Raw genomic sequence first — 15,545 nt, 5'->3', positions numbered from 1 at the left:
GGAAAGGGAATGGCACGTAAGTACAGAGGCTAAGTACAGAGGAACGGAGGCGTGAAAGAGAAAGTCGTGTTCTGTGCAGTGCTAAGTAGTTCAATTCCTGTTTGAGGCCGGTGAGTACGGGGGAGTGGCAGAAGATGAGGCTTGGAGAAATAATTCTTGTTTTTCAGTTCCCAAAGCTCTTCCAATTAAAGGATAGAACAGAACACACCTAGTGTTAATGTGCCTTCTGGAAGCCAACAAAATAGCGCTGAGATGAGAATAACCAAGCTTCTGATTCTATAGAGAAAACAAGCCCATTGAAACACAGAAAATGAATTGTTCTTTCACCAAGTATTTATTGAGCATCACTTGTGTGCAAGGGGCTCTGGAGGGTAAAAGGCCAACCAGATAAAGCCCCTGCTTTCAGTGCTTTGTAATCTAGAGTTGCCTAATCTGTAAGACAGGTAGTTTGGCCCCAAGTGCCACTGAACTACACATAGAGATGGCTTAGGAGGGAGCCAGTACTTGGTGATGAACTAATCAAGAAGGATTTGGTTTGAACGGCAAAGTGAAAGCGGGGAGGAAAGAGGAAAGAGTAATGGAATCAGTCACTTTTTTTTTTTGAGACGGAGTTTCGCTCTTGTTGTCCAGGCTGGAGTGCAATGGCACGCGATCTTGGCTCACTGCAAGCTCCACCTTCTCCCACCTCAGCCTCTCAAGTAACTGAGATTACAGCAGCCCACCACCACACCCGGCTAATTTTTGTATTTTTAGTAGAGACAGGGTTTCGCCATGTTGGCCAGGCTGGTCTACGACTCCTGACCTCAGGTGATCCACCAGCCTCGGCCTCCCAAACTGCTAGGATTACAGGTGTGAGCCACCACTCCTGGCCATCAACCAATGTTTTTGATTAGTCCGAGCCCAGGAACTGGGGGGAAGAGTAATGAGAGAGAGGGCCAAAATGCAAAATCTATAGCTCAGGTGTCATAGTCAAGTGATGGGCAACCTCTGAAGGTTTGTGAGCAGGAGATGTCTGATATGAGGTGAAAATAACAAAAGGACCCTCTATTTACCACTTGATGCATACTTAAATCATAGCACCTCCACAGGGTGGGCAATATGCCCATTTTATAGACTTGGAAACTGAGCCTTAGCGAGGTTAGTAATTTACCCAAGGAAACCAAAATATAGTAGACCTAAGATTTGGACTAAGGCCTGTCTTGTTCTAAAATCCATGTTTTTTCCCCCCACTATGCCACTTTGTTCTAAAATAGCAGCCAGAAAAAAATAGAAATGGAAGGGAGGGACTTGGCTGCTAAGCAGAGAGGAAGACGTGAGGGAAGAGTTGCAGTTTTTTGTTTTGAGTGGGCCTGGGTAATGGGCAGAACACAGAAATTTGCCAGTCAAGAGGCATAGCTGACTGGAGGGGGCGGGCACAGAGAACAGGGAAGGGCAGGTGAGGAGATGATTGTAGGGGTGAAGGGAATTTTTCCCTTCCCCTCTTACAGTTTGAGTCTGCTGAAATAAACTGGAAATAGATTCACAGGAAAAGGCACATACAAATTTATTGACATGCAGTGTGCATGGTTGCCATACAGAATATGAGACTCAGAGAAGAGCCAGGTGACTGAAGCTTAAAGAGCACCATCTTTATAGAGGAGAGGGAGATGAGGGAAGGTTGGCAATACTGAGAGGTAGTTAGTGATTTTTAGGTAAAAGGAATGAGCCCAGACAATGGCCTAGGACAAAGTTCCTCTGAGCTCTGGGAGCTGGAGGTTGTGACAAATTTCAGGAAGGTGAGGTGCACCTTCCTGAAATAAAGGTTGCCTTACTATGCAGATAAAGTCTCCTAGATAATCTCAGCTGTCCTCAGGAGAATAGACGAAAAGTCTGTTTGCATGTGGTGACAACTTTTAGTATTGTCTCTTCTCTGGTAGTTAATATTTCCTGGTTATTTGATGAGAGTCCTAGGGAGGAAATTTTAAGACAGTTGCATCTATTTTTTTTTTTTTTTTGAGATGGAGTTTCGCTCTTGTTGCCCAGGCTGGAGTGCAATGGCGCGATCTTGGCTCACCGCAACCTCCGCCTCCCAGGTTCAAGTGATGCTGCTGCCTCAGCCTCCTGAGTAGCTGGGATTACAGGCATGTGCCACCACGCCTGGCTAATTTTGTATTTTTAGTAAAGATGGGGCTTCTCCTGTTGGTCAGGCTGGTCTCGAACTCCCGACCTCAGGTGATCCGCCCACCTTGGCCTCCCAAACTGCTGGGATTACAGGTGTGAGCCACCGTACCCGCTCTTTTTTTTTTTTTTTTTTTTTTAAATGGATTCCCTCACAAATTTGCATGTCTTCTTGCTCAGGGGCTATGCTAATCTCTGTATCATTCCAATTTTAGTATATGTGCTCCCAAAGAAGTACACAATTGAATCTCTTTAGGTTTCTTGGTCAGTTAAGGGAACTTTCAGCCCCTGCATGCACGTGGGGTGGTGAAACGAGAGTTTAAAAAGTCCTTGGTTCTGAGGCAGCTTGTAAGTCCTTCCAATTTTCTTTCATTCAAAAGTGCTCAGAATGCCAGAGGAGCATACTTTGGGGTATCATTCTCTGAGCCCCAACATGATGATGACTCATTTTTGGAAATGCAGAATTCAGCATTCCAGGAGACATGCAGGTGGAAATATCCAGTATGCTGTTGACAAGCTTGATAAGCCAGGTGCAGTGGTTCTCGCCTGTAATCCCAGCATTTTGGGAGGCCAAGGCAGGTGGATCACTTGAAGTCAGGAGTTCGAGACCAGCCTGGCCAACATGGTGAAACCTCATCTCTACTAAAAACACAAAAATTAGCTGGGCGTGGTGGCACGTGCCTGTAATCCCAGCTACTCAGGAGGCTGAGGCAGAAGAATCGCTTGAACCCAGAAGGCAGAGGTTGCAGTGAGCCAAGATCATGCCACTGTACTCCAACCTGGGTGACAGAGCTAGACTCTGTCTCAAAAAAAGAAAAGAAAAGAAAAGAAAAGAAAAGAAAAGAAAAGAAAAGCTTGATGGATTCATTCCTTTTCTTCACCAATATTAACTAAGCTTCTACTGTCTTTGTTTGTTTTATTGTTTTTGAGACAGGGTCTCGCTCTTGTCACCCAGGCTGGAGTGAGTGACCTCAGCTCACTGCAGCCTTGACTTCCCAGGCTCAAGTAATACTCCCACCTGAGCCTCCCGAGTAGCCAGGACTACAGGCATGTGCTGCCATACCCAGCTAATTTTTTGTGTTATGTATGTATATATGTATATATGTATATATGTATTTGTTTATTTATTGAGACAGGGTCTCACTCTGTTGCCCAGGCTGGAGTGCAGTGGCACAATCAGGGCTCACTGCAACCTCAACCTCCTAGCCTCAAGAGATCCTCCTGCCTCAGCCCCCCAGTACCTGGGACAACAGGCACATACCACCACGCCTGGCTCAATTTTTGTGTTTTTAGTAGAGACAGGTATCACCATGTTGCTTAGGTTGGTGATACTCCTGGGCTCAGGCAATCTGCCCACCTTGGCCTCCCAAAGTGCTAGGATTACAAGTGTGAGCCACCACGCCCAGCCTAAAGCATCTACTCTCTAGAGAGGAGGACAACCTTTCACAGAGTCTGCAGCCTGAAGGGGAAGACATGTCTCTGAGAATTTGACCAGGATAGTGCTGGTGACTTTGGGAGCATACAGCAGGGGACCTGACCTCATCCACTATGAGGAAAGGCAGAGGAAGTGGACTTTAAGCTGAGACCCTGGTTAGCCTAAGAGGAAGAAAGGAACAGCAAGTGTAAAGGCCAGACAGTAAGCAAGGACAAAAGGAAGCCAATAGCTGGGACAAGGAAGGATGTGGCATATGGGTGAAGCAGCTGAAGAGGCTCATGAAGGGCCTTTGCTTTTCTTTCTTTTTTTTTTTTTTTTGAGATAGGATCTTGCTGTGTTGCCCAGGCTGAAGTACAGTGGTGTGATCACAACTCACTACAGCCAGCCTCAACCTCCTGAACTCAAACAATCCTCGGCTGGGTGTGGTGGCTCACGCCTGTAATCCCAGCACTTTGGGAGGCCAAGGAGGGTGGATCACAAGGTCAGGAGATTGAGACCATCGTGGCTAACACAGTGAAACCCTGTCTCTACTAAAAATACAAAAAATTAGCCAGGTGTGGTGGCGGGCGCCTGTAGTCCCAGCTACTGGGGAGGCTGAGGCAGGAGAATGGCGTGAACCCAAGAGGCAGAGCTTGCAGTGAGCCAAGATCGTGCCACCGCACTCTAGCCTGGGCGACAGAGCAAGACTCCATCTCAAAAAAAAAAAAAAAAAAAAAAACCTCCTCCCATGTAGCTGGGACCATAGGCATGCACCATCACCATGCCCGACTAATTTTTGTTGTTGTTGTTGTTTGAGACAGAGTCTTGCTGTCACCCAGGCTGGAATGGAGTGGCACCATCTTGGCTCACTGCAACCTCCGCCTCCCAGGTTGAAGCAATTCTCCTGCCTCAATCTCCCCAGTAGCTGGGACTACAGGCGCCTGCTACCACGCCCGGATAATTTTCATATTTTTAGTAGAGATGGTGTATCACCATGTTGCCCAGGCTGGTCTTGAACTCCTGACCTCAGGTGATCCACACACATTGGCCTCCCAAAGTGCTGGGATTACAGGCATGAGCCACCGTGCCCAGACTAATTTTTTTATTTTTTGTAGAAAAGAGGAGTCTCACTTTGTTGCTAGCCTGGTCTTGAACTCTTGATCCTCCCACCTCAGCATCCTAAAGTGCTGGGGTTACAGGCATGAGCCACTGCGCCTACCTTTTCCTTATTGCTAAAGACTTGAGACTTGACTCTATGGAATACTGAAGCAGGAGCCGGCCATGGTCAAATATTTATCTTCCACATATTTCGTCACTCTGGCTGCAGAGTAGAAAACCAATTGGAACTAAGACATTTACCACCTACTGTCTCAAGTCCCTTACAAGGCCCTTAAAGATCTGGCCCTTCCAGCCAGTGCCACCTTCTCAGTCTCCAGCAACACACACTCCACCAATACTAACCCACTTGTGGTTTCCAGAAGGTACCATGATCCTTTGAGTGTCCATATCTTTACACATGCAATTTCCTCTGTTCAGTCGGCCTTCTCCCCTTCCTCTAGGTCCCTAAGTTAGTTTTCTTTTTCAAAATTTCCACAGTAGGTTGGGCACGGTGGCTCACATCTCACTTTAGGAGGTGGAGGTGGGTGGATCAGTTGAGCGCAGGAGTTCAAGACCAACCTGGGCAACATGGTAAAACCCCACCTCTACTAAAAATACAAAAATTAGCTGGGCAGGGTGGCGAACACCTGTAACTGGGAGCTACTCAGGAGGCTGAGGTAGGAGGATCATCTGAGCCTGGGAGGTGGCGGCTACAGTGAGGCATGATTGTGTCACTGCATTCAGCCTGGGTGACAGAACAAGACCCTGTGTCAAAAAAAAAAAAAAAAAAAAAAAATTCCCACCATACCTCCAATTTCATTGCATCATGAATCATTCCCCCATTCTCCCCCAGCACTTCTCCCCACAGTGGTCTACAAGCTCCCAGACAGACAGGGCCACTTTTTCACGTTTGTATTCCCGGTACCCAGCACAGTGCATGCAGTGAATAAATGGATGGACAGATGAATGAATAATACAGGCTGACCAGAGACTGAAATGTAGCTGCTTTTCCGTGCCATGGTGATATTTAAAGCTAAGGAAGTGGGTGAGATCTCAGAAAAGAGTAGATGCCTAAGAGAACAGGAAAAAAAAAAAAAAAAAGTTATGTATTTCCTTTTAAAATACAGCATTGATAAAAACAGACATTGAGTATGTCCGTGTAAAAGCATATGCATGGGAACCAGATTTGGAAGGGAACATTTAAATGTAAAAATAATATGTGTTGGCCGGGCGCGGTGGCTCAAGCCTGTAATCCCAGCACTTTGGGAGGCCGAGACGGGCGGATCACGAGGTCAGGAGATCGAGACCATCCTGGCTAACACGGTGAAACCCCGTCTCTACTAAAAAATACAAAAAAACTAGCCGGGCGAGGTGGCGGGCGCCTGTAGTCCCAGCTACTCGGGAGGCTGAGGCAGGAGAATGGCGTAAACCCGGGAGGCGGAGCTTGCAGTGAGCTGAGATCCGGCCACTGCACTCCAGCCTGGGCGACAGAGCAAGACTCCGTCTCAAAAAAAAAAAAAATAATAATATGTGTTAAAATGGTAGGCTCGTGGGTGACTTTTTTTTTTGTAAGTCAACATTTGTTATATTGTCTTTTTGATAAATTTTTTTTCTCACAGACACAGACTCAGAAACTTGAGACAACATTGCCCAAGATCATTCTACACCGAGAAAAAAACATATTAGAGGCAGCAGTGTTTTGAATATGTGTATGGCTAGTGTTAAATAATGGAAAGAAATTGGAACAAGAGGCAAGTTGTAAAGTGAAAGTCACACCCTGGTATGAAAACCTGTTGTCACTGTAGCGAAACTTGCTAATTACAAACCAACTGCATCAGTAGCTTCATAATGCACAAAATTACCAAAAAAGTCTCTGTTTTCCTTGGGGGTTTTTAGTCGTCGGAAAGGGTTTCAGGCTTTGTTTTCTGTGAGTTACGGGGCTGCCACCTGCAGGTAAAATCTGGACGTTGCCCTGAAATTTACCTAACCTTGGATACAAACCTGGCCTGACAGTAAGCCTCCCTCTCTTAAAACCTGGCTCAAGACCCTCTCAGGGTCATCCTGAGCCCATATTTCCAAGCTTCTCTTTAGTGGGAAAGCACTAGGTACCCAGTAACAGCCAGTGACAGCCTAAAATTGGGCATTTGAAATTCTATGCTCCCTTGCCCAATTGATCTTGGAGGTTCTCATCTAGAATTTCCTTCACTTAAGTTGTGAGCCAAGGCTGTGTACTCTTCTCAGGCTTCCAGTGTTCCCTCTGATGCTGAGCTTACCAATGAGACCAAGTGCTGTGACCCCTCTTCAACATCCTGGCCACCTTTTCCTTCCCTCCTTCCTTCCTCCCTCCCTCCCTCCCTCCCTCCCTCCCTCCCTCCCTTCCTTCCTTCCCTCCCTCCCTCTTTCTTTCTTTTTCTTTCTTTCTCTCTCTCTTCCTCTCTTCTCCTTTCTTCCTTTCTTTCCCTTCTTTCCTTCCTCCCTCTCTCTTTTATCTTTCTCTCTCTCTCTCTCTCTCTCTCTCTCAGACAGAGTCCTGCTCTGTTGTCCAGGCTGGAGTACAATGGCACAATCTCAGCTCACTGCAACTTCTGCCTCCTGGGTTCAAGTGATTCTCCTGCCTCAGCCTCCCAAGTAGCTGGGATTGCAGGTGCCCGCCATCACACCCAGCTAATTTGTGTATTATTATTTTTTTCTTTTTGGGACGCAGTTTCGCTCTTGTTGCCCAGGCTGGAGTACAATGGCATGACCCCGCTTCACCACAATCTCTGCCTCCTGGATTCAAGTGATTCTCCTGCTTCAGCCTCCTGAGTAGCTGGGATTACAGGCATGCGCCACCATGCCTGGCTAATTTTTTATTTTTAGTAGAAACGGGGTTCCTCCATTTTGGTCAGGCTGATTCCGAACTCCCGATCTCAGGTGATTCATTTGCCTTGGCCTCCCAAAGTGCTGGGATTGCAGGCATGAGCCACCGCACCCGGACCCTAATTTGTGTATTTTTTGGTAGAGACGAAGTTTCACTGTGTTGGCCAGGCTGGTCTCGAACTCCTGACCTCAGGTGATCCACCTGCCTCGGCCGCCCAAAGTGCTGGGGATTACAGGCGTGAGCCACTGCACCTGGCCTTCTTTCTTCCTCTTTTTTTCTTTTCTTTTCTCTTCTTTCTTTTTCTTTCTTTCTTTTCCTTCCTTCCTTCCCCCACTCCCTCCTTCCCTCCCTCCCTCCTTCCCTCCCTTTTCTTTCTCTTTCTTTTCCTTCCTTCCTTCCCTTCCTCCCTTCCCCTTCTTCCTTCTTTTTTCTTTCTCCTTCCTTCCTTCCTCCCTCCTTCCCTCCCTCCCTTTTTTTCTTTCTTTCTTTTTTTTCTTCTTTCTTTTCTCATAGCCTCATGCTGTTTCCCAGGCAGGATTGCAGTGGTACAATCTTGCCTCACTGCATCCTCAACCTTCCCTGGGCTCAGGTGATCCTCCCACCTAAGCCCCCGAGAATAGCTGGGACTACAAGTGTGCAGCACCACATGTGGCTAATTTTTGTATTTTTTGTAGAGATGGGGTTTCGCCATGTTGCCCAGGCTGGTCTTGAATTCCTGGCCACAAACAGTGCTCCCACTTCAGTCTCCCAAAGTGCTGGGATTACAGGAGCCACTGCGCCCGGCCTCCTGGCCCCATTTCCGTCACCTGACCTAACCCATGCCACCATCCTTCTTGGGTGGCTGCTCTAACCTGCTAACTAATCATCCTGGTCCCCTCCAATCATCCTGGTCCCCTCTACATTGGAACCAGAGCGGACTTCCTAAAACACAAATAGAATGGGGATGGAGGTCACAGATAAGGTCCAAAGTCCTCAGCATGCCCCATATGTCCCTCCATGGCTGGCCCCTGATGAAAACTCCAGCCTCAACCCCTTTTTCTAAAAGTTGTAAATATCTTCTACAAGTGACCTCAACTCTTAGCCTAACCTCCTTTTGAATTCTTTGTCCCCGCTCTTTTGAACTATTTACAGTTTCTCGAATAGCTCTATAACTCGTTTACTGTGTGTAGACTACTCCTTTGGGCTCAAATGCCTCCTCTCCTTGCCTTCCCCATCTTTAGCTGGCTCCTCTCTGTCCTTCACCACTCAACTCAGGAGCCACCTCCTACAGGTCTCAAACTCCTGGGCTCAAGTGATCTGCCCACCTCAGCCTCCTAAAGTGCTGAAATTACAGGCATGTCTCCACTAAAAATACAAAAAATTAGCCAGGCGTGGTGGCACATGCCTATAATCCCAGCTACTCAGGAGGCTGAGGCAGGAGAATCTCCTGAACCCAGGTGGCAGAGTTTGCAGCGAGTGGAGATCGTGTCACTGCACTCAGCCTGGGCGACACAGCAAGGCTCTGTCTCAAATAAAATCCCAAAAATATTAAAATTTAAAAAAATTTGGTTTTGATGGCCAGGTGCAGTTGCTCACGCCTATAATCCCAGCCCTTTTAGAGGCCGAGGCAGGTGGATCACCTGAGGTTAGGAGTTTAAGACCAGCTTAGCCAACATGATGAAACCCTGTCTCTACTAAAAATACAAAAAATTAGTTGGGCATGGTGGTAGGTGATGTAATCCCAGCTACTTGGGAGGCTGAGGCAGGAGAATCGCTTGAATGAAGGAGGTGGAGGTTGCAGTGAGCCGAGATAACATCACTGTACTCCAGCCTGGGCAACAAGGGCAAAACTCTGTCTCAAAAAAAAACCCCAAAAAACCCAAAAAACCTAAAAATTGTTTTTGAGACAGGGCCTCATTCTACTGCGTGTGCTGGAGTTTAGTGCTGCAATCATGGCTCACTGCAGCCTTGAACTCCTAGGCTCAGGTGATCCTCCCATTTTAACCTCCTAAGTAGCTGGGTAGCTAAGTAGCCTCCTACAGGCTCATGCCATCGTGCCCCACTCATCATTTCGTAATTTTTGTAGAAATGAGGTTTTGCCATATTTCCCAGGCTAGTCTTGAACTCCTGAGCTCAAGTGATCCACCTGCCTTGGCCTCCCAAAGTGCTGAGATTCCAGGTGTGAGGCACCACGACCAGCCAATATTAAATTTAAAAAAATATTGATATCTGGCCCCATCTCAGATAAATCAGAATCTCTGGGGTTGGAGCCTAAACATCAGCATTTTATTTTTTATTTTTGGAGACAATGTCTTGCTCTGTAGCCAAGCTGGAGTGCAGTGGCGTAATCATAGCTCACTGAAGCCTCTAACTCCTGGGCTCAAATGATCCTCCCATCTTAACCTCCCAAGTAGCTAGGACTACAAGAGTGCACCATCACACTCAATGAATTCATTTTATTTTTATTTTTAGAAACACGGTCTCACTATGTTGCTCAAGCTGGTCTTGCAATCCTCCCATCTCAGCTTCCTGTGTAGCTGAAATTATAGGCATGAGCTATCACACCCTCAACATCAGTATTTTAATAGACTATGGAATTGCTGAATTAGTACATTTTCTCTCACTCATTCATTCAACAAACATATACTGAATGTGCATTATGAGCCAGGCACACCACCAGGCACTAGGGATGCATGAGTGAATTAAAAAGGACAGAGCTGGGCCAGGGCGCAGTGACTCCGCCTGTAATCTCAGCACTTTGGGAGGCCGAGGCAGGTGGATCCCTTGAGCTCAAGAGTTTGAGACCAGCCTGGGCAACATGGTGAAACCCCATCTCTACTAAAAACACAAAAATTAGCCAAGTATGGTGGTGCGTACCTGTAGTTGCAGCTACTCAGGAGGCCAAGGTAGGAGGACTGCTTGAGCCCTGGAGGTCAAGGTTGCAGTGAGCCAAAATTGCACCATTGCACTCCAGCCTGGGCAACAGAGTGAGACCCTATCTAATAAATAAAAAATAAAGAAAAGGACAGGGTTCCTGCCCTCTCGGAGCTTACAATCATATGAGGAAAGGTGAACAACAAGCAACAAGCTAGTAAACAAATATGATTTAATGACTTTTTTTTTTTTTTTTGAGATGGAGTCTCGCTCTGTGGCCCAGGCTAGAGTGCAATGGCACAATCTCAGCTCACTGCAACCTCTGCCTCCTGGGTTCAAGTGATTCTCCTGCCTCAGCCTCCTGAGTAGCTGGGACTACAGGCACCCACCACCATGCCCAGCTAATTTTTGTATTTTTAGTAGAGACAGGGTTTCACCAGGTTGGCCAGTCTGGTCTCGAGCTCCTGACTTCAGGTGATCCACCCACCTCGGCCTCCCAAAGTGCTAGGATTACAGAAGTGAGTCACGACACTCGGCCTAATTACAAATTTAGAAGCCTGTTTTAACCATCTAAGTGGACTTGAACCAAGAAGGTGGATTAGAGATCCACCTTGATCTCCGTCGGAGGCATTGGAGATGCCATGGAATGGGTGGACCTGAGATATTACTGGAGGGAGAAAACACAGGTGGCAGGGTTGGAAGTGAGAGGTGAGTGGGAGCGAGTGAGAAGCAGGACAACATCCAGATTTACAGCTTGAGCACTGGAGGACCGACCGGAGAGACACAGTGAAATAAGAACAGGATTTAATGTAGGAGAGATGCTTCCAGTGCCAGCCAGCTGGTTCCCAGTGCTGACTAAGGAATTTGTGACATGTCTTGTCACTTGTTTGTGACTTAATTTCTTCATCTAGAAAAGTGTCAATAATAGTATATCTCAAAACAGTCCGGGCACAGTGGCTCATGCCTGTAATCCCAGCACTTTGGGAGGCTAAGGAGGGTGGATCACTTGAGGTCAGGGGTTTGACACCAGCCTGGCCAACGTGGTGCCAACATGGTGAAACCCTGTCTCTACTACAAATACAAAAAAATTAGCTGGGCGTGGTGGTGGGCACCTGTAATTTCAGCTACTTGGGAGGTTGAGGCAGGAGAATCCTTTGAACCTAGGAGATGGAGATTGCAGTGGGCCAAGATCATGCCAATGCAGTCCAGCCTAGGCAACAGAGTGAGACTTCATCTCAAAATAATAACAATAATAATAATAATAATAAATCTCAAAACAGAGTTGACATGAAAATGAAACAAAATAAGACAATGCCTATTGGCTGGGCGTGGTGACTCACACCTGTAATCCCTGCACTTTGGGAGGTCAAAGCAGGAGGATCTCTTGAGCCCAGAAATTTGAGACCAGTCTGGGCAACGCAGTGAGATCCCATTTCTCAAAAAAAAAAAAAAAAAAAAGATTATGCATATCAAAAGTGTAAAATGTTTCTTAATTGACCAGGTGTGGTAACTCACACCTGTAATCCCAGCACTTTAGGAGGCTGAGGCGGGCAGATCATCTGAGTTCGGGAGTTCGAGACCAGCTTGACCAACATGGAGAAACCCCATCTCGACTAAAAATACAAAATTAGCCAGGTGTGGTGGCACATGCCTGTAATCCCAGCTACTTGGGAGACTGGGGCAGGAGAGTAAGTTGAACCCGGGAGGCGGAGGTTGCGGTGAGCTGAGATCGCGCCATTGCACCCCAGCCTGGGCAACAAGAGCGAAACTCCATCTCAGAAAAATTTTTTTCTTAATTATTACCTTTTAGACATTCTCCTCTCAATTTTCCCTGTCTTCGTCTTAACGATTCCACTTGGATCCACCATTCTTATAGTTATTAAAAGCTTCTCAGACAGTATCTTTTAGCTGTTCTCTCCTGAGCGTAACTGTGTTCCCAGTCACCCAATGATCTCAAAACACTTCGTAGATTATGGCCATTATTTATTTTATTCTTCTTCTTATATTTTTTTTGAGACAGGGTCTCCCTCTGTCACCTGCCTTACCCTCCTTAGTAGCTGGGACAACAGGTGCTCATGACCACGCCCTGCTAATTTTTGTATTTTTATTAAAGACGGGGTTTCTCCATGTTGCCCAGGCTGGTCTCGAACTCCTAGGCTCAAGGGATCTGCCCACCTTGGCTTCCCAAAATGTTGGGATTACAATGTTGGGATTAAGGCACTGTGACCAGTGCCTTAAAGCTTTATGGAAAAAATAGTGGCAGGCCAGGCGCAGTGGCTCACACCTGTAATCCCAGCACTTTGGGAGACCAAGGCAGGTGGATTACCTGAGGTCAGGAGTTCGAGACCAGCCTGGCCAACATGGAGAAACCCTGTCTCTACTAAAAATACAGCTGGGCGTGGTGGCACATGCCTGTAATCCCAGCTACTTGGAAGGCTGAGGCAGGAGAATCACTTGAACCCAGGAGGCGGAGGTTGCGGTGAGCCGAGATGGCGCCACTGCACTCCAGCCTGGGCAACAAGAGTGAAACTCTGTCCCCCAAAAAAAGAAAAGAAAAAGTAATGGTCCAGAGCGGTGGTTCTTGCCTGTAATCCCAGCACTTTGGGAGGCTGAAGTGGGTGGATCACAAGGTCAGGAGTTCGAGACCAGCCTGGCCAATATGGTAAGACCCCATCTCTACTAAAAATACAAAAATTAGCCGGATGTTGTGGCGGGTACCTGTAATCCCAGCTACTGGGGAGGCTGAGGCAGGAGAATCACTTGAACCTGGGAGGCAGAGGTTGCAGTGAGCTGATATCGCACCATTGCACTCCACTCTGGGTGACAGAGGGGGACTCTCTCTCAAAAAAAAAAAAAAGAAAAAGAAAAAAAATGTTTTAAGGCCCCTTTAGAGAGAAAACATTCCACTCCAGCCTGTAGCTAAGCAGGTGTACCCCTGGTGGACAAGTGACTTACCCAGGACGATCACTGCTGAGGCTGGGATTTGGGAGCTTTCAAATGTAAGTCGGTGGTTTCGCATTTTACATGAAAGCATACTTCACAGTTCTAATTAGCAAGTGGAATAACTTCTACTTGCTCATGTTGTCAGCCCTACGTGTCGTCATCAACCACAGGGTAATTAGTGATTGAGGGAAAGGATCAAGAGGCTTCTGTTGTGACAAGGAGTGTGGCATTTCTAGGGTGATCCTTACATAGGATGGAAAAGCGGGCACTTCCCTTGGTTACCATTAGATGTCACTCAAGACAGGCAAGCGCTTCTTCAGAGGCGGTTGTAAAACTAACTGTAAAGGAATGCAGTACTTTGGCTCCAAAAATGGATTCGACCTCGCTGCCCGGACTCGCCGCACTAGGAGTGCCAGGAAACGTTGTTTGATGGAGCGTGGAGGAAATATCCTGTTGCACCAATGCAATGGAAACCCTATTTCCCTGGAACCAAAACAGAATTCAGGACCCAACAAGACTGCTCTCTCCCTCCCCCGCCAACCCCTAAATCTCTGTTAACCACAAGTTTCTTTTTTTTTTTTTTAGATGGAGTCTTGCTCTGTCGCCCAGGCTGGAGTGCAGTGGCGCGATCTCGGCTCACTCGGAGCTCCGCCTCCCGGTTTCAAGCCATTCTCCTGCCTCAGCCTCCAGAGTAGCTGGGACTACAGGTGCCTGCCACCACACCCGGCTAATTTTTTGTATTTTTACTAGAGACGAGGTTTCACCATGTTAGCCAGGATGATCTCGATCTCCTGACTTGGTGATCCGCCCACCTCGGCCTCCCAAAGTGCTGGGATTACAGGTGCGAGCCACTGCGCCCGGTCAACCACAAGTTTCAATTCTTTGTGGTTACAAAAGAACAGAAATAATGTTTTCCCATTTATTTAATAAACTCAGAAGCTGCATTTTCTCTGCCTTCTATGAAACATATCTTCCCTTTCTGCTAGACTGTTTTTTGGTTTTATGGCTCAAGGGCAGAAAGTTGTGGAATTTATTCTCTTTTCACTTCTAAAACATTTTCAGACGTAGATTGCTCAGTGGCAAAGTCTGATGTCTTCCTCTCTGGTTAGGATCCTGAACGTATGGACATTTTGTCTTAAGAGCAAAAAGGAAATAATGCACACAGTGTGTTTAGCTCAGAGTCTAACCCTCAGCGAGTTCTTAAATGTTAGCTACAGTGGGGCGCAGTGGCTCATGCCTGTAATCCCAGCACTTTGGGAGGCCAAGGCGGGCGGATCACTTGAGGTCAGGAGTTCGAGACCAGCCTGGCTAACATGATGAAACCCCGTCTTGTAATCCCAGCACTTTGGGAGGCCGAGGTGGGCAGATCACAAGGTCAGGAGATCGAGACCACGGTGAAACCCCGTCTCTACTAAAAATACAAAAAATTAGCCGGACGCGGTTGTGGGCGCCTGTAGTCCCAGCTACTTGGGGAGGCTGAGCCAGGAGAATGGTGGGAACCCGGGAGGCGGAGCTTGCAGTGAGCCGAGGTCGCACCACCGCACTCCAGCCTGGGCGACAGAGCGAGACTCCGTCTCAAAAAAAAAAAAGAAACCCCGTCTCTATGAAAAATACAAAAATTAGCCATGCGTGGTGGCAGGCACCTGTAATCCCAGCTACTTGGGAGGTTAAGGCAGGAGAATTGCTTGAACCTGGAAGGTGGAGATTGCAGTGAGCCTAGATTGCAGCGTTGCACTCCAGCCTGGGCAATTTGACTCAGTCTCAAATTTAAAAAAAAGGTTAGTTACTACTACTACTGCTATTATTATTGTATGTCTGGATCATGACACTAATTGCCAGTTAGAACCTAGAGGAACAAGATTGGTTGCAAGGATACAAGCCTACCCCAAGCCCCCAACCCCAAGGCATCTGGGCACCCTGAACCAGGCTGTCACCGGGAACAACCCCCTCCCTGAGCAGTCTGACCACAGGAGAAGGTGAAGTAGCGTGGCATAATGAAAACCAATAGTTTTGGTAGTAACAGACACTGTTTACTGGCTGTTTTATGTGACAGTATAGCTAAGGGTTTTAATTGGCAACTAGAATGTCCACTCCATTAAACCTGTCTTTAACCCTTCTTATTACAAGCAATTAAATTAGGAGGAGAACTAACTCGTACAGAATACTGACTATGTTTTCGGGCCCTGTGCTGGACACTTGGCATCATTTCTCAACTAACTT

General features: G+C 47.1%; 1 non-coding gene across 1 annotated transcript; it reads right to left on the bottom strand.

The window, feature by feature from the left end:
* Window positions 1-2,293: 2,293 nt before the first annotated feature.
* On the bottom strand, window positions 2,294-2,395 carry LOC119622274 (U6 spliceosomal RNA). Its single transcript, XR_005238935.1, has one exon. It is a non-coding gene; the product is annotated as a U6 spliceosomal RNA (small nuclear RNA).
* Window positions 2,396-15,545: the final 13,150 nt, after the last annotated feature.

Source organism: Chlorocebus sabaeus, chromosome 16 (assembly GCF_047675955.1).
Source record: "Chlorocebus sabaeus isolate Y175 chromosome 16, mChlSab1.0.hap1, whole genome shotgun sequence".
In the NCBI taxonomy this organism is placed as follows: Eukaryota; Metazoa; Chordata; class Mammalia; order Primates; family Cercopithecidae; genus Chlorocebus; species Chlorocebus sabaeus.
This window is presented reverse-complemented; position numbering and strand designations above follow the sequence as displayed.